Genomic DNA, 20040 nt, shown 5'->3' on the forward strand with positions numbered 1-20040 from the left:
GACATTGTTTACTGCACTTGGTAAATCATATTACATGTTTTTCAGTCATATCCATTGGCTATATCAAAACTTTGTTTCAATTCACCTAATAATTTTTATTTTCCCATGTCGTTTAATTAATTTTGCTAATTATTAAGGTAATGCATTTTTATATTTCTAGCAAAGAGTTCAAAACTTATTAAAATTCATTTGGGAGATTTAGAAAAGTCTGTTTCTAAGCTTTTAAAATGTGTAGATAATGAAGGTTTTTACTGACTACTCATTCTTTCAGCATGCACATATTCAATTATTAATGCTAAGCATCTTTCTAGGCTAGAACAGTAAACACACACCAACCAAAATTCCTGCCCTCAGGTGGAGTTAGGCCATAAGCTGATAAACAAGTATAGTTAAAGTATGTTAGATGGTAGTAAGCGTTAAAGAGAAAAATAAAGCAAGGAAGAGGAATGGGGAGTGTTGGGAGTAGTTGGTATTGTAAATAGGGAGGCCAGGGAAGGCCTCATGGAAAAATGATCTTTAAGTAAAGACCTGAATGAAGTGAGGGAAGATATCTGGGGAAATATACCAGGCAAAGGGAACAGCCAATTGCAAAGCTCTGAGGCAAAGTGTGCCTGGCCTCTGAGGCACAGTACCACTGGGACTTGAGTGGAGTAAGTAAAAAAAAAACAAGGGTATTGGGAAATGATGTCAGTGAGGTAATGGTAAAACCATGTAGTGCCTTGTAGGTCATTGTAGGGAATTTGGCTTTTATGCTGAGATATAGTAAATTATTAGATAGCTTTGGGCAAATGAGTGACATGATTTGACTTAGGTGTTAGTAAGGTGACTCAGGTTCCTGGGGGCAGTGGTGTGGTGCAGGATTTGGGAGAGGAGCATATGCCCAGAGGTTATCTGGGAAGCTGTAGCTGTAATCTGGGATTAGATGAGAGTGGTTGGGACTAGCATAGTTGCATTGTAGACCATGAGAAGTGGTTGTGTTCTTGATGTATTTGGAAGGTAGATCAAATAAACATTTGCTGGTATTAGTTGTGGCAAGTATGAGACAGGGAGAATTCAAGGATGATTGCTCAAGGTAATGCTTTCATCATTTTCAACAACAACAAAATCACTGGATGGAAACCTCTCCAGGCACACATTTTCAAAATACTTTTTCCAGAGAATGAATTTCCTTGCAAAGTAATTATCATTTATTAATAAAGCATCAACTTTATCAGAAAAGTAAGTAACAACTGGCTCTGAGCAGAATTGCTATTTAAGAATTATTTTTGGAAAAATATTAAACATGCTAATTTTTTCCACCAAAAATATCTCTTCTGAAGTATATGGCTGATAGTAGGCATCACTGAAGCAGTCCTGATATTTTTTTATTTTATTTTATTTTATTTTATTTTATTTTATTTTATTTTATTTTATTTTTATTTTATTTTATGTTTTAAGTTTATTTTTGAGAGAGAGAGAGAATAAGAGAGCACACGCACACAAGTGGGGGAGAGGCAGAGAGAGAGGGAGAGAGAGAGAATCCCAAGTAGGCTCTGCACTGTCATTACAGACCCAGTATGGGGCTCGAACCCATGAACTGTGATATCATGACCTGAGCAGAAATCAAGAGTCTGACACTTAACTGACTGAGCCACCCAGGAGCCCCAGTCATGATGTTTTAGTATACTTGTTTAGGTGTAAAAGAAAAAATGTGAGGCAAACTTAAATTTGACAGCTCTTCTTGGTGCAGTGGTATGACAATAAACCAAGGAACCACTGTGCATGCAGCATAAAAGATTTTCATGATCACTGTCCATGTTATTATAAGGTTTTATAATGATTCTACTAAATTAACTAGCCAGTGACATTCTTGATGCTCTTCTAGATTCAACTTCTTTTCAATGATAGCTTGTCTATGAATGAGGCAATGAATGCATTTCATGTATCGTACTAACTTTTCCAGGATTCCTTTCTTCACTCCACTCAATCAGTGTGTACAGGTGCCCCATAAAACGTTGTTTTTATTAAAAAAGTCATTTATTACTAGAACATATATTTCTTCTACTATACTCCTTTCTTTTAGTGGCTCACTAAAAAAGTAGTCCTTTATGTATTTCATTATTGAGACAAACACCTATACTTTCATTGAATACTATGATAAATTTTACATATTGAGTAATTTTTAAATATTTATTTCCTCAAATTTCCATCAACATTTTCTTGAACTATTCACTAAGGAATGAATTTGATTGCCACATTTTATCTGTGTATTACTTATCAATTACTAATACAAGTGGTTGATTTTTGTCTATTATTTAAATCATTTTTATGGTGGCAGAACAAATATTTCACAGATGGTATGTGGCTTTTTTTTATTTCTTTTTTTAATGTTTATTTTTGAGAGAGAGAGAGACAGAGTGCAAGCGAGGGAGGGGCAGAGAGAGAGGGAGACACAGAATCCAAAGCAGGCTCCAGGCTTTGAGCTGTCAGCACAGAGCCCAGCATGGGGCTCGAACTCACAAACACTGAGATCATGACCTGAGCCAAAGTTGGTCGCTTAACCAACTGAGCCACCCAGGTGCCCAATGGTGTGAGGCTTTTTATATTTTGTTTGAAAATACTCATAACTGGGGTGCCTTGGTGACTCGGTTGAGTGTCTGACTCTTAATTTCAGCTCAGGTCATGATCCCAGAGTTGTGGGATCAAGCCCCACATTGGGCTCCATGCTGAGCATGGAACCTGCTTAAGATTCTCTCTCTCTCCCTCTGCCCCTCTTCCCTGCTCATGTTCTATCTCTCTCTAAAAAGAAAAAAAAAAGAAAAATATTTATTACTGTGTATTATATTGACTGTAACTGCAACTTAATATCAGTGAAAAATATATAGAGATTTATATTCATATTCTGGAGACTTTATTTTAAAATGTTTTGGCTTTATCATGTTGTTAGTTGCCCACTTAAGGCAGAATATGCACTAAAAATAAAGTTCACTCCTAATAATAGTGGATGTAAGTCAGTATTTTAAATAGTTTTATTGATAGTTTCACATCTTGGGGACTGATGTCTTGTCAAACACTAGGTCAACACTGTTTTGACCTCATGGTACTGGCAATGAGTTCATATTTGAGATTCTGGGAACCTTGCAGTGTCCTCCTGTTTATTTCTGTTATTCTGTAGATGTTTCTCTGTAAAAAATAAAAGCACAACTCTCACAAGTAAAATAGACCCTGTGCTTGTCTTTGGGAACAACAATAGAGGAACTGAGGAGACTTAATCTGTCTGAAATCAGTGTTGTGGGGAGAAGACTCTTAGGTAAAAGAGTTGACAATGAGCAGCTTTGGCTCTGGACCCTGCTGAAGGGTTTATCAATATTACTAGTCTTTTTCAAAGAATGAGTTTTTTGGTTTTGATGACTTTTCCGTTTTCTAGTTCATTGATTTCTGCTCTTACTTTTTTATTATTTACTTTTTCTTTCTTTGGATTTGTGTCTTTCTCTAAATCCTTGAGATAGATATATAAACAATGGATTTCTAAACTTCTTTTTTGATGTAACTTTAGCTACATTTCACCAATTTTTATTTCTTATTATTTCATCATTACTTAAGTCAAAAATTTTTTCTAATTACCATTGTGATTTCTTCTCTGACCCATTGGTTATTTAGATGTGTACTATTTAATTGTCAAACACTTGAGGATTCTCTGGTTATCACTAGTTTAATTGATTTCTAGCTTAATTGAAAACATACTGTGTTGAATGTCAATTAATTGATGAGGGTGCTATGACAATTCAATTAGGGAGGGAAAGTCTTTTAAACAAATGTTACTAGACCAAGTGGGAGGAAAATTAACCTCTTACCTTTGCATTACACCACAAACAAAAATTAATTTGAGATCATAAAGCTAAAACTACAAAACTTCTGGAAAAAATATAGGAGAATATCTTTTAGGCTTTTAAGTAGACTTTAAGGAAAGATTCTTAAAGGATACTGAAAGCACTAAACGTAAAGAAAAAGTGACAAATTGGAGTTCATCGACATTAAAAACTTCTGATCATCAAAATACAGTTAGAAATTATAAAGGAAAACCACAGACTAGAGAAAATATATGCAATACATATACCTGACAAAGGACAGGTGTCAGAATGTGTAAAGCATTCCTGTAATTATCAATAATTAAAAAACCACAATTTAAAAATGGACAAAAGACTTAGAACAGACACTGTATAAAAGAAGATATTTAAAAAGCTATCATTGGGGCTCCTGGGTGGCTCAGTTGGTTAAGCGTCCGACTTCGGCTCAGGTCATGATCTTGCAGTTCGTGAGTTAGAGCCCCGCATCGGGCTCTGTGCTGACAGCTTGGAGCCTGGAGCCTGCTTCAGATTCTGTGTCTCCCTCTTTCTCTGGCCCTTTCACTCTCAAGCTCTGCCTCTCTCTCTCTCTCTCTCAAAAATAAACATTAAAAAATAAATAAATTTAAAAAAGCTATCGTTATTAGTCACCAGGGAGTTGCAAATCAAAACCTCACACTAGAATGGCTCAAACTGAAATTCTGCCAACACCAAATATCGATGAAGCTGTGTAAATTGGAACTCCTTATTAATAATGAGAGTATAAAATGATACAGCCATTTTGATAAAATGGCAGTTTCTTTTTTTTAATTTTTTTAATTAATTTATTTTTAATATATGAAATTTATTGTCAAATTGGTTTCCATACAACACCCAGTGCTCATCCCAAAAGATGCCCTCCTCAATACCCATCACCCACCCTCCCCTCCCTCCCACCCCCCATCAACCCTCAGTTCTCAGTTTTTAAGAGTCTCTTATGCTTTGGCTCTCTCCCACTCTAACCACTTTTTTTTTTTCCTTCCACTCCCCCTTGGGTTTCTGTGAAGTTTCTCAGGATCCACATAAGAGTAAAAACATATGGTATCTGTCTTTCTCCGTATGGCTTATTTCACTTAGCATCACACTCTCCAGTTCCATCCACGTTGCTACAAAGGGCCATATTTCATTCTTCCTCATTGCCACGTAGTACTGCATTGTGTATATAAACCACAACTTCTTTATCCATTCATCAGTTGATGGACATTTAGGCTCTTTCCATAATTTGGCTATTGTTAAATGTGCTGCTATAAATATTGGGGTACAAGTGCCCCTCTGCATCAGCACTCCTGTATCCCTTGAGTAAATTCCTAGCAGTGCTATTGCTGGGTCATAGGGTAGGTCTATTTTTAATTTTCTGAGGAACCTCCACACTGTTTTCCAGAGTGGCTGCACCAATTTGCATTCCCACCAACAGTGCAAGAGGGTTCCCATTTCTCCACATCCTCTCCAGCATCTATAGTCTCCTGATTTGTTCATTTTGGCCACTCTGACTGGCGTGAGGTGATATCTGAGTGTGGTATTGATTTGTATTTCCCTGATGAGGAGCGATGTTGAGCATCTTTTCATGTGCCTGTTGGCCATCCGGATGTCTTCTTTAGAGAAGTGTCTATTCATGTTTTCTGCCCATTTCTTCACTGGGTTATTTGTTTTCGGGTGTGGAGTTTGGTGAGCTCTTTATAGATTTTGGATATTAGCCCTTTGTCCAATATGTCATTTGCAAATATCTTTTCCCATTCCGTTGGTTGCCTTTTAGTTTCGTTGATTGTTTCCTTTGCCGTGCAGAAACTTTTTATCTTCATGAGGTCCCAGTAGTTCATTTTTGCTTTTAATTCCCTTGCCTTTGGGGATGTGTCAAGTAAGAAATTGCTGCGGCTGAGGTCAGAGAGGTCTTTTCCTGCTTTCTCCTCTAGTGTTTTGATGGTTTCCTGTCTCACATTCAAGTCTTTTATCCATTTTGAGTTTATTTCTGTAAATGGTGTGAGAAAGTGGTCTAGTTTCAACCTTCTGCATGTTGCTGTCCAGTTCTCCCAGCACCATTTGTTAAAGAGACTGTCTTTTTCCCATTGGATATTCTTTCCTGCTTTATCAAAGATGAGTTGGCCATACGTTTGTGGGTCTAGTTCTGGGGTTTCTATTCTATTCCATTGGTCTGTGTGCCTGTTTTTGTGCCAATACCATGCTGTCTTGATGATGGCAGCTTTGTAGTAGAGGCTAAAGTCTGGGATTGTGATGCCTCCCGCTTTGGTCTTCTTCTTCAAAATTACTTTGGCTATTCAGGGCCTTTTGTGGTTCTGTATGAATTTTAGGATTGCTTGTTCTAGCTTCGAGAAGAATGCTGGTGCAATTTTGATTGGGATTGCATTGAATGTGTAGATAGCTTTGGGTAGTATTGACATTTTGACAGTATTTATTCTTCCAACCTGTGAGCACGGAATGTTTTTCCATTTCTTTATATCTTCTTCAATTTCCTTCGTGAGCTTTTTATAGTTTTCAGCATACAGATCTTGTACATCTTTGGTTAGATTTATCCCTAGGTATTTTATGCTTCTTGGTGCAATTGTGAATGGGATCAGTTTCTTTATTTGTCTTTCTGTTGCTTCATTGTTAGTGTATAAGAATGCAACTGATTTCTGTGCATTGATTTTGTATCCTGCAACTTTGCTAAATTCATGTATCAGTTCTAGCAGACTTTTGGTGGAGTCTATTGGATTTTCCATGTATAATATCATGTCATCTGCAAAAAGTGAAAGCTTGACTTCATCTTTGCCAATTTTGATGCCTTTGATTTCCTTTTGTTGTCTGATTGCTGATGCTAGCACTTCCAACACTATGTTAAACAACAGCAGTGAGAATGGACATCCCTGTCGTGTTCCTGATCTCAGGGGGAAAGTTCTCAGTTTTTCCCCATTGAGGATGATATTAGCTGTGGGCTTTTCATAAATGGCTTTTATGATGTTTAAGTATGTTCCTTCTATCCTGACTTTCTCGAGCGTTTTTATTAAGAAACGTTGCTGAATTTTGTCAAATGCTTTTTCTGCATCGATTGAGAGGATGATATGGTTCTTTTCTTTTATTAATGTATCATGCTGATTGATTTGCGAATGTTGAACCAGCCCTGCATCCCAGGAATGAATCCCACTTGATCATGGTGAAAAATTCTTTTTATATGCTGTTAAATTCGATTTGCTAGTATCTTATTGAGAATTTTTGCATCCATATTCATCAGGGATATTGGCCTGTAGTTCTCTTTTTCTACTGGGTCTCTGTCTGGTTTAGGAATCAAAATAATACTGGCTTCATAGAATGAGTCTGGAAGTTTTCCTTCCCTTTCTATTTCTTGGAATAGCTTGAGAAGGATAGGTATTATCTCTGCTTTAAATGTCTGGTAGAATTCCCCAGGGAAGCCATCTGGTCCTGGACTCTTATTTGTTGGGAGATTTTTGATAACCGATTCAATTTCTTCACTGGTTATGGGTCTGTTCAAGCTTTCTGTTTCCTCCTGTTTGAGTTTTGGAAGTGTGTGGGTGTTGAGGAATTTGTCCATTTCTTCCAAGTTATCCAGTTTGTTGGCATATAATTTTTCATAGTATTCCCTGATAATTGCTTGTATTTCTGAGGGATTGGTTGTAATAATTCCATTTTCATTCATGATTTTATCTATTTGGGTCATCTCCCTTTTCTTTTTGGGAAGCATGGCTAGAGGTTTATCAATTTTGTTTATTTTTTCAAAAAACCAACTCTTGGTTTCATTGATCTGCTCTACAGTTTTTTTTAGATTCTATATTGTTTATTTCTGCTCTGATCTTTATTATTTCTCTTCTTCTTCTGGGTTTGGGGTGTCTTTGCTGCTCTGCTTCTATTTCCTTTAGGTGTGCTGTTAGATTTTGTATTTGGGATTTTTCTTGTTTCTTGAGATAGGCCTGGATTGCAATGTATTTTCCTCAGGACTGCCTTCGCTGCATCCCAAAGCGTTTGGATTGTTGTATTTTCATTTTCGTTTGTTTCCATATATGTTTTAATTTCTTCTCTAATTGCCTGGTTGACCCATTCATTCTTTAGTAGGGTATTCTTTAACCTCCATGCTTCTGGAAGTTTTCCAGACTTTTTCCTGTGGTTGATTTCAACCTTCATAGCATTGTGGTCTGAAAGTATGCATGGTACGATCTCAATTCTTTTATACTTATGAAGGGCTGTTTTGTGACCCAGTATGTGATCTATCTTGGAGAATGTTCCATGTGCACTCGAGAAGAAAGTATATTCTGTTGCTTTGGGATGCAGAGTTCTAAATACATCTGTCAAGTCCATCTGATCCAATGTATCATTCAGGGCCCTTGTTTCTTTATTGACCACGTGTCTAGATGATCTATCCATTTCTGTAAGTGGGGTATTAAAGTCCCCTGCAATTACCACATTCTTGTCAATAAGGTTGCTTATGTTTGTGAGTAATTGTTTTATATATTTGGGGGCTCCTGTATTCGGCGCATAGACATTTATAATTGTTAGTTCTTCTTGATGGATAGACCCTGTAATTATTATATAATGCCCTTCTTCATCTCTTGTTACAGCCTTTAATTTAAAGTCTAGTTTGTCTGATATAAGTATGGCTACTCCAGCTTTCTTTTGACTTCCAGTAGCATGATAAATAGTTCTCCATCCCCTCACTTTCAATCTGAAAGTGTCCTCAGGTCTAAAATGAGTCTCTTGTAGACAGCAAATAGATGGGTCTTGTTTTTTTATCCATTCTGATACCGTATGTCTTTGGTTGGCGCATTTAGTCCATTTACATTCAGTGTTATTATAGAAAGATATGGGTTTTGAGTCTTTGTGATGCTTGTAGGTTTCATGCTTGTAGCGATGTCTCTGGTACTTTGTCTCACAGGATTCCCCTTAGGATCTCTTGTAGGGCTGGCTTAGTGGTGATGAATTCCTTCAGTTGTTTGTTTGGGAAGACCTTTATCTCTCCTTCTATTCTAAATGACAGATTTGCTGGATAGCTGATTCTCGGCTGCATATTTTTTTCTGTTCATCACATTGAAGATCTCCTGCCATTCCTTTCTGGCCTGCCAAGTTTCAGTAGAGAGATGGGTCACGAGTCTTATAGGTCTCCCTTTATATGTTAGAGCACTTTTATCCCTAGCTGCTTTCAGAATTTTCTCTTTATCCTTGTATTTTGCCAGTTTCACTATGATATGTCGTGCAGAAGATCGATTCAAGTTACGTCTGAAGGGAGTTCTCTGTGCCTCTTGGATTTCAATGCCTTTTTCCTTCCCCAGATCAGGGAAGTTCTCAGCTATTATTTCTTCAAGTACACCTTCAGCACCTTTCCCTCTCTCTTCCTCCTCTGGAATACCAATTATGCGTAGATTATTTCTCTTTAGTGCATCACTTAGTTCTCTAATTTTCCCCCTTCTGGATTTTTTTATCTCTCTTTTTCTCAGCTTCTTCTTTTTCCATAATTTCATCTTCTGGTTCACCTATTCTCTCCTCTGCCTCTTCAATCCGAGCCGTGGTCGTCTCCATTTTATTTTGCAGCTCATTAATAGCATTTTTTAGCTCCTCCTGGCTGTTCCTTAGACCCTTGATCTCTGTAGCAGTAAGTTCTCTGCTGTCCTTTATACTGTTTTCAAGCCCAGCGATTAATTTTATGACTATTATTCTAAATTCACTTTCTGTTATATTGTTTAAATCGTTTTTGATCAGGTCGTTAGCTGTCGTTATTTTCTGGACATTTTTTTGAGGGGAATTCTTCCGTGGTCATTTTGGATAGTCCCTGGAGTGGTGTGGAACTGCAGGGCACTTCCCCTGTGCTGTCTTGAATAACTTGCGTTGGTGGGCGGGACCGCAGTCAGACCTGATGTCTGCCCCCAGCCCACCACTGGGGCCACAGTCAGACTGGTGTGTGCCTTCTCTTTCCCTCTTCTAGGGGCGGATTCACTGTGGGGTGGCGTGGCCTGTCTGGGCTACTTGCACACTGCCAGGCTTGTGGTGCTGGGGATCTGGCGTATTAGCTGGGGTGGATCGGCAAGGTGCACAGGGGTGGGAGGGGCAGGCTCAGCTCGCTTTTCCTTTGGACGTCCACTTAGGGAGGGGCCCTGCGGCACCAGGAGGGAGTCAGACCCGCAGGAGGGATGGATCCGTAGAAGCACAGTGTTGGGTGTTTGCGCGGTGCCAGCAAGTTCCCTGGCAGGAACTGGTTCCTTTTGGGATTTTGGCTGGGGGATGGGCGAGGGAGATGGCGCTGGCGAGCACCTTAGTTCCCTGCCAAGCTGTGCTCTGTTGTCGGGGGCTCAACAACTCCCCCTCTCGTTTTCCTCCAGCCCTCCCGTTCTCCGAGCAGAGCTGTTAACTTATAACCTTCCAGAGGTTAAGTCCTGCTTGCTGTCCGAATACACTCTGTCTGGCCCCTCTGCTTTTGCCAGCCAGACTCGGGGGCTCTGCTTTGCCAATGGGCTTCCCCCTGCCCCGGCTCCCTCTCGCCAGTCCATGTAGCACGCACCGCCTCTCCGCCCTTCCTACCCTCTTCCGTGGACCTCTCGTCTACGCTTGGCTGTGGAGAATCCGTTCTGCTAGTCTTCTGGCGATTTTCTGGATTATTTAGGCAGGTGTGGGTGGAATCTAAGTGACCCACAGGACGCGGTGAGCCCAGCATCCTCCTACGCCACCATCTTCCCAGAAGCTCCTGGCAGTTTCTTATAAAGTTAAACATTTGTCAACCCTGTAACCTAGGAGTTCCACTCCCAGGTGTTTATCCAAGAGAAAATTTATATTCACAAAGAGACATGTACTAGAACATTTATATCAGTGTTATTCATAATAGCCCTAAAATGGAAACAACCAAATATCCATTCATAGGAGAATTTATTATAAGTTGTGATATTTTCATACGATGGACTATGGCTCAGCAATAAAAAGACGTAAACTATTGATGCACTCAACAGTGTAGGTGAATCTCAGAGACATTATGCTGCGTGAATAAAGCCAGACGCAAAAGAGTACGTTCTATGAGTCCATTTGTGTGTGGTTCAGAACTAATCTACAGTAATAGAAATGGGAACAGTGGTTTGCCTTTGGGTTGTGGCATTTGACTAAAAGGGACATGAGGAAACTTCCTGGAGTGATGGAAATGCTTTATATTATTATTTTGTTGGTGGTTACACAACAACAGTTTCCTTTATCAAACTGTATCAAAACAACAGTTTCCTTTATCAAACTGTATCAAATTGTACACTTAAAAGTGTATTCTGGAGCTCCTCGGTGGCTCAGTTGGTTAAGCATCCCACTCTTGATCTCGGCTTAGGTCTTGATCACAGGGTTGTGAGTTCACGCCCCACGTTGGGCTCCACACTGGGGATGGAGCCTACTTTAAAAAAAAAAGTAGCATATTTTACTGTGTGTACATTTTATTTTGCTTTAAAAAATTTACTATTATTGCTATTTCTTGTGAGTCTCTATTATTTCAAACAAGTAAGCTCAGAAAGTACTCCATGGTTTCTATTTGCTGAAATTTCTTGAAACTTATTTTATGACCCACACACATATGGTTAACTTCTGTAATGTTTCATGTGTACCTTGGAAGAATGTGTGGTCACGGTTGTTGGATTCAGTATTCTACATAGGTTACTAAGGCTGAGTTTGTTGTGTTATTAAAATCTTTTGTATCCTTACTCTTTGTGTTTTTTTGGTTATTTTTGTGACTTAGATATGTGTTGAAATATTTTATAATCTTTACAATTTCGAACATATTAGTCACAGTTTTTTAGTTTTAAATGTTTTTATTTATTTTTGAGAGATAAAGAGAGAGAGAGAGAACACAAGTGGGGGAGGATCAAAGAGAGAGAGGGAGACACAGAATCTGAAGCAGGTTCTAGGTTATGAGCTGTCAGTGCAGAACCCAGTGCGGGACTTGAACTCATGAACCATGAGATCATGACCTGAGCTGAAGTCAGGTGCTTAAATGACTGAGCCACCCAGGCATGCCACTAATCATAGTTATTTTAAAAACAATATCCCTGGTTGTCTCTGGGTCCTGTTTTCATTGTCTGTTTCTTTCTTGAACCTATTCCCTGGTATACCTAGTAATTATTGATCGAATAGAGGACATTTTGTATAAAGAATCACAAATACTGTGGATGATGGTGTCTCTCTCTATGGAGCTTACTTTTGCTTCTGATAGGCAGTCAGAGTAGGGCAGACCTCCTTAATCTAATGAGGGACCAAAGTGACTTGATTCTTAGCTCTGGAACTTTTTTGGTCCACTCACTTTATGTGCCTCTAAGCAGCTGCTTTCTGCTTGGCTTCTCAGCAGTTTTGCCCTGTGTCTCTTAAAGATCAGTAGATGTTTTGAAAGGAAAAGCAGTGTAATGACTTGCCTCAGTTTTGTTTCTCTTCTCCCTAAGATCTTGGCCTCTCATGTTCTGGCTACCTTGGTAGCACTCCAGTGCCTTTAAACAGGTTTTAGATATATTTATCTAGCTTTTCTAGTGATGTTCAGTGGAAAGTTGGTTTGATACAAACTAGCCCCTCATAACCAGAACTGGGAATCTTTCTCTAAGCCTGTACTATCAGCTCCTGGTCAGGGCTAGACATCCATTGTCATCCTAAGATTTGAAGAGATTTCTTTCTGTATCATTGTCCCAGAAAGTTGTCTTCTTTTCTTTGGCTATGCAAAGGGAATATTTGAATCTGGGGTTATCCCCTGGATATTTCCCACATCCATTCCAGTTAAAATATACTGTCACTATGTCACAGTTTTTATTCTGGAGTGTTTATAAGAGGTTGTGCATGCCCTACCCCCAGAGAGCCCATTAACCTCATTAATTCTGTTATTGGTGTTTGAATAAAAAAGTGCCTTTGCTACCTCTGGGGGGGAGGGGTGGAAACAGTCTAATGATTACTGCCTTCAGTTCTCTGCTAGGTTGAGTTTGTGTCTTCTAGCTCCTTGAATTTTAGCTAAATTACCATGAGAAATAAATGTGAGAATTCTGTATATAAGAAGGATTGGAAGCCTCTGTATTCATGGCCATGATTTTTCCAGTCCCTTCAAAAGTAGAAACAATTTACAATAAATGCTTTTAAGAGTCTAGAATAAATTTAGGCTAAGGAATGAAAGTTTAATATTATTAAACCTAATTGAAAACCAGAAAACAAAATAAAACAAAACAAAAACTCCTTTGTACTGACTTCTGCCAGAATGGAAAAGAGATTCATTTTGAAGGCTTCCCAAGAGGACTGAAGGTATAAAGCTCTTGATGTTTTGTTTTTTCTCAACAGTTCACAAGAGCAGTGATCCCCAGATTTTCTCAACAATGTATCCCATTTCCTGAAACACTTCACCACTGATCTCCTTTTTACAAGAAGAAAATTTTGGTGGACCGTTACCCAGCAAGGAAAGGACGTTTAGCTATTAAGATAGGTAAGTCATTTGTTTAGAGGACGGGGAGGGAAGTAGCTTATGGAGAAAGTACTAAAGAGCATTTTATTTAATGTGAGTGGGATTTTAGAAATTAGTATGCATTTCACTATCAAGTTAAAAGATCTTGGGGCGCCTGGGTGGCTCAGTTGGTTGAGCATCCGACTTAGGCTCAGGTCACAATCTCGTGGTCCGTGGGTTCGAGCCCTGCGTCGGGCTCTGGGCTGATGGCTCGGGGCCTGGAGCCTGCTTCCGATTCTGTGTCTCCCTCTCTCTCTGCCCCTCCCCCATTCATGCTCTGTCTCACTCTGTCTCAAAAATAAATAAAAACTTTAAAAAAAAAAAAAGATCCTTGTCGCTGATGACCTTCTAATTCTAGATTTAATACTCAGCTCTTCTACTTACCAGATGTGTAAACTTGGACATGTCACTTAATTCTCTTAGCCTCCTTTCTTTCATCGCAAATGAAAAGCTTTGCCAATGGGAGGATGTAATATAAAAATGTAATCATCACTGTATTGTTTTGTTACTGTTATAAAATTCTATGGAATAGTTAGTGGCCTTGTGTCTCATGGTACATCTGGACTGTAGAGCTTGATACTGTGAATTTGGAGACTCCATCTTGAGTGAGAGGAGTGGGAGACCTTCCCCACGTGCCTCCCCTGTAAGAACAACATTATACCATTCTCTTGTCTACAGGTATATGCTACTTCTTAGAAGTTGGTGCAAAGGATGAAAGTTAAAGATAAGATCAAAAGAAAGAAAATAACTATCTGAGTTGTTATGACAATCATTAGTATTGTGTGGATACATTATTTCCTTTAACCCACATACCAAATCTTGTAATATGGAGGCTATCTATACCATGACATTTTTCCTTAAGGGACAGAATTCCTTGGGGCACCTGGGTGGCTTGGTCAGTTAAGCATCCAACTCTTGATTTTGGCTTAGGTCATGATCTCATGATCTGTAAGTTTGAGCCCTCTGTCAGGCTCTGTGCTGACAGTGTAGAGCCTGCTTGGGATTTTCTCACTCCCTCTCTCTCTGCCTGTCTGTCTCTCTCTCAAAATAAATAAACATTTAAAAAATGTATATGGGGCGCCTGGGTGGCTCAGTTGGTTAAGCATCTGACTCTTGGTTTTGGCTCAGGTCATGATCTCACAAGTTTGTGAGTTTGAGCCCCATGTTGGGCTCAGAGCCCTGACAGTGCAGAGCCTGTTTGGGATTCTTTCTCTCCTACTTTCTTTGCCCCTCCCCACTCATGCTGTCTATGTCTCTCTCTCTCAAAAAAAAAAAAAAAAAAAAAAAAAAAAAATATATATATATATATATATATATATATATATATATATATAAAGAGAATTCCTTAGTGAGTCATTTAAAAGAAGATATAAATCATTCTGATTTATCATAATTTGAAAGATATTATTGAATGGTAGGAATTTTAAGTTTTTAATTTTTTCTGATGTTTCATAGTACACATGTACAGTTTTCTGTAATTACAAAGTGATTAATTAAAAATAAATAATGGATTTGAAAAAAACTTTGTCAAGAACCTGTTATGAACTAGATACTGTTTTAGATGCTTGTTCCTATAAGTGAGCAAAACATGAAGATCCCTGCCCTCGTGGAGCTTATGTTCTAGCATAGAGGGAGACAGATAATAAATACTGCATGTAATAGAAAAATAAATTACCAGGCTATTAGAAGCCAATAAGAATATGGAAAAAAGAAAAAGAACTGCTGAATAAGGGGAATTGGGAGTGCTGGGTGGCACAGGAGTACAAATTGCAGTGTTTAAGTGGCAGAGCCAGGGTCAGCTTCATTGAGGAAAGACAGGAAGTAGGAGTTCACCCTGGGTGTGTTCTAGGCAGAGGAAGCAGCCGATGCAAAGACCCTAAGGAGTGAACATGGTGAGATATTTCAAGCACAGCCTCCTCACAGGAGGAATGCTCCGGTGAGCTGGAGCAGGGGGGAGGGACAACAGTGGGAGGTAGGTTCAGAGAGGCAGTGTTGGCTCCAGAGAAAATAAGGTCATTTCCTTGATTTAAATACATAAGAAAAATTACCTTCTGGCCTTGTTTTCTTCTGGCCTACTTGGTTTATTCTGTGTTTGTTTCCCCTGCATTTAACACACACACACACACACACACACACACACACACACACACACACACACACAGACTCATTCTAACTAACTAAATAAATAAATAAACCTCCCCCACCTTATTAGTTTCTTAGAGCTGCTGTAACAAGTACCACAAACCAAGTGGCTTGCAATAGCAGAAATTTTTTTTCTCACAGTTCTGCAGCCTAGAAGTCTAAAATCAAGAGAGGGCCATGCTCCTTCTGAGACATAAAGGGGAGAATCCTTCTTTGCCTCTTCACGGCTTCTGGTGGTAGCCATCAATCCTTGTCTTTCCTAGGTTTGCTTGTGTCACGTCAGTCCCTGTCTCTGTCCTCACATGTCATTCTCGTGTGCTTGTGTCTTTATGTGGCCATCTTTCTTTTTCTTAGAAGGACAGCAGACATACTAGATTAAGGACCCTACTCCAGTATGATCTCCCCTAGTACACTTACAATGACCCTATTTCCAAATAAGGTCACATTCTGAGGTACTGAGGGTTAGGACTTCAGTGTACATTTTGGAGGCACAGTTTAACCCATAACAGTAATAAAGAATAGGTGTTATTATTCCTGTCTCACTGGTGGAGAAATAGGCTCAGAAGGCTTAAGTGACTTGCCTAAAGTCAGCATCAGTAAGCAGAAGAGCCAGATTATTGCAATTCAACATGCACTGCTGTGGCAGTGATGTGAGGATGGAGGTGACAAGGATTTGTTCCGGCCGAGGACAGGAATCGCATACATACGACAATTGCATTCCCCATGCATACTGCTTAACCTCAAGACAGCTCAAAATTGGTGCTCTATCTCAGCATTCCTATCAGAGAGAAAATAGATGCCCCCTCTATAACCTACTTCCCATTTGCGTTTCATTCCATAGCATGACCAACATAGAAAACAGATGCTATTTCTCTCCTTTTGGAATTTTTCCAGGAAAGTAATACTGTAATTTCTGTGGTATATAGAACATTTTGTGACAGCATCACATGGGTTTTTCTCACACAACATAGGAAAATATAACATGGCTCTCTGAGTCAGTTGGCATATTGCAATAGAATCAGGGGATTTTGAAAGCATTGAATGTATTTTGCTTTCTCGTTATATTTAAAAATTCTTACTTAATATGAAGCTTGTCTAGCCATTTGTGAATCTGAAATCAGCACTAGAGCCTTATTTTCAGGCTTAGTCTTAAGGGTTACACCTGAGAAAAGGGAAGGTTACATGAAAACAGAACTGCACACTTTTCTGTGAGTCACAGTGAAGAGTGACATCCCTGGGTCAGGCTAAATGTGGATGAAGCCACCAAAGGCAGTATTCCCAGAGGAATGTCTAGATCTTGGTCTAGAAAAAAAAATATCGCAAAGCTAAGTGTTAAAGTCTGGGTGGTGAGACAAACTGTGGTTGGAGAAAAAGTCATAAGGTCAAAACCAGAAAAATTGGAGGTATGTCAAGAAGTAAGTAGAATGTGAGACAAATGGAATGGTTCAGAAAGTTGGTTGGGTGAGGACTTGGGAGGCCTACTTGTCTGTGGCCCTGAATGCATGGTGTGGGGTGAGAGAGGGGAGATGTTGGGTAAGACTGGGCAGTCCCCTACCTGCTTTTAAATATAGTTGTTAGCAAACATAAGAGATTCTTAAATATGGAGAACAAACAGAGAGTTACTGGAAGGGTTGTGGGAGGGGGGATGGGCTAAATGGGTAAAGGACATTAAGGAATCTACTCCTGAAATCATTGTTGCACTATATGGTAATTAACTTGAATGTAAATAAAAAAAATTTTTTTAAATGAATATAGTTGTTAGCCATTTTTTGATGTTACATAGTCTTGTAGTTTCTTTTCAAAGCCCCTTCTTTTAACTTCTGTTCTCAATATGTTTTTATTCCTCCTAAGTTCGTGGGCTTCTCTTTTCACTTAACAGCTGACTGCTTTGGATCTGTGTGTTGAAGCGTATATTCTTCTTAGTATCAAACAAGAAGGGAAAAACTGCCTCCCTTCCAAAGATGCTTCTATTCTGTTAAAATTAATTTTCTTTGACTCTGAAAGAGTGTGGCAAGAGCAAGGTCTTCATATTTTTCTACTGAATTAAAATGGCCCATAGTCTTTGTCTCATGTCCCCGAATGCAGCTAGGCCACCTGGGTGTAGTGTGGGCGGCTGGCTGAGAGGCTGGTAAACAGGTGCGCCCCATGGACATTTGATTATCTAGCCCTGTGATGATCAGTTGCTGCTCTTGCTGTTGCTGCTGCTGCTCATTGTCAAGGGCCAAGCAAGTCAGGGGTCATTGATTTGAATTACTTCCCTGTGACAGACATTCTGGGAATATACTAGGCTTTTCGTAGGAAAGGCCAAAAGGTGACAAGTATTAGAATTTAGAGACCTACTTAATCCCTCTTATCACTGTGGAATGGGAATAAAGTCCTCCCTATTCCCCAGCAGCGGTAGATTGTGGAGCAATGCGAAATACTGAAGCCCTCAATTATAAAACATTTTTTTTTAATTTTTTTTAACGTTTATTTATTTTTGAGACAGAGAGAGACAGAGCATGAATGGGGGAGAGGGAGACACAGAATCCGAAACAGGCTCCAGGCTCTGAGCTGTCAGCACAGAGCCCGACGTGGGGCTCGAACTCACAGACCGCGAGATCATGACCTGAGCCGAAGTCGGCCACTCAACCGACTGAGCCACCTAGACGCCCCAACATTTATTTTTTTTTAATTCAGGTGAAATTCATATAACATAAAGTGAACAATTTAGTGGCAGTTAGTACATTCAGAACATTTTTATCACCCACCAAATGAAAACACTGTACCCCTGAAGCGCTTACTCCCCATTTCTCCTTCCCCTCAACCGCTAACAACCGCCCATCTGCTATTGCTAGGGATTTACCTATTGTAGCGATTTAATATAAATGGAATCATATAATATGTGACTTTTTGTGTCTGGTAAAACATTTGTTTTTAAATGCAGGTCATCGTTTTTGTTGTTTTTTTTTTCCGATTTCCTCCTGTTATAACACTGGGAGAGCTGGGATGCTGCAGGAGTGTTAACATCTCTCTAATTATGCCCTCAAAGAAAAACCTTCAGGAATACCTGCTTCACTTCTGCTGCGGGTGGGTTTCTCTTCATGAGACAACTAGCAGTTTAGAATTAAGTTACTTAATTTGCAAGGATAGGAAGAATTCAACTGTACTTCAGGATAGAGGTCAGCCCCCCTTTGGCATCCTTTCCCACCACCTCCAATTTCTGTCATTGTCTAGTGGTCTCAACACCAATTTATCCCATCATCCAAATGAACCTGTAATTGATACTTTGGCATCAGGATAGCTAGAGATTATATTGCTAGCTAAGCGACAAAGCATAGTCTCCCCCACCCCAGGGAGTTGAATGATACCAGCTGTTGAAGATGAAAATTTGAGAAATACTTTACACTCTCATCTTTTGAGGAGGCTGATCATCCTGCCTCCTCCCTTCTCTCCCCTGTGAAATAGAGGCTGCTCAGGGAGGGCTGTGCGATGCAGACAGCAGAGGCTTGAAATGAGATTCCTCTCTCTCTCTGCCATATGTAACCCAAGATGCATTGTGCAGATGAAACTGGCAGAGAAATAGGGAGCTGGGTGGCAGACAGAGTTCTGAGGGCACCAAAATTCTAGTTAAATCCTTTTGCAGAAGCAAGGAAGCCTGCTGGTCTAATGATGCAGAACCCAAGAATTAAATTGGCATAGAGCTAGTGCTTTCAGAGAACGCAACCTCTGTAAGTCTGTGTTCTGTAGACCCCCTGGGAGTGGGATGAGAGTTAAATACAGGACAAATTATGACTTGCTGCCCTCAGATGGTGATTATCATGTATGGTATTGTGTGCCAAGTATGACTGAAACATCAACTCTCTGCTCCAAAACATCTCTTCCAGGGACCTGAGAATAGCACCTTTATAGTAACTAATCGATTGACAATGTTCAGCACAGTGACAGGGATGGGGTGGGGCATTTTTGTCATTTCCTTCCCTTCTCTCCCTTTCTCCCCCCTTCTTTCATCTCTTCCTATCTCCCTCCCTCCATTAACATGTTTGGAACTTGTTATGTGGCAGACACTGTGCCAAGACCTAAGGATATGAACTAAGACCCTGCCCTCCCTCCCGTTACCTCCTCTCTGCATTATGTTCTCTTGCAGTTGCTGAGAATTATAAGTAGTATGCTGGTCTGCCTCCTGGAGAAGGAAGTAGCTTCTAAAGGCCGGAGTCTTTGCCTTTGACTCTAACATTGCCCTAGCAGAAGTTTATGGAATTGAATCCAGATATGTAAGCAGATAACCGTATAAAATGCGATTAGTGATATTTGAGAGAGTTCTGCACAGAGTGCTGGAAACCACAAAGGGCAGAGTAAACAACTGCCACGGGGAGCCGCAGGGCCTCCCAGACTTGTCATTCGAGCTGCCTTGAAAGATGAGCAGGTGTTTGCCAGACAAACAGGGGCGGGGGCACACAATCTCCAGAGGTCACACCTACATGAATGTGTTTCTTGGGAGGAGCCCTGTGATCCTCTAAATCCCACCCTTTCTTTCTTTAAGGAACAGTCAGAAAATAAGTGTTTGATTCACCACTCTCTTTGGATCAAGCCTACGGATAGTGCAGGCATCTCTTCCAGAAAATG

At 39.8% G+C, this 20040-nt stretch overlaps 1 protein-coding gene across 8 annotated transcripts in view; it reads left to right on the forward strand.

The window, feature by feature from the left end:
* CRACD (capping protein inhibiting regulator of actin dynamics) overlaps positions 1–20040 on the forward strand; it is a 274714-nt gene that overhangs the window by 123774 nt on the left and 130900 nt on the right. For 7 of the 8 annotated variants that reach the window (XM_060655693.3, XM_060655698.3, XM_060655696.3 and 4 more), the window contains one exon: positions 13134–13275. The gene's annotated coding sequence lies outside the window, so the exon portion shown is untranslated. Of the gene's footprint in view, positions 1–13133; positions 13276–19561; positions 19689–20040 lie in introns of all 8 variants that reach the window. The other variant, XM_060655695.3, reaches the window with a different exon arrangement.

Source organism: Panthera onca, chromosome B1 (genome assembly GCF_046562875.1).
Source record: "Panthera onca isolate mPanOnc1 chromosome B1, mPanOnc1 haplotype 2, whole genome shotgun sequence".
Lineage (NCBI taxonomy): Eukaryota > Metazoa > Chordata > Mammalia > Carnivora > Felidae > Panthera > Panthera onca.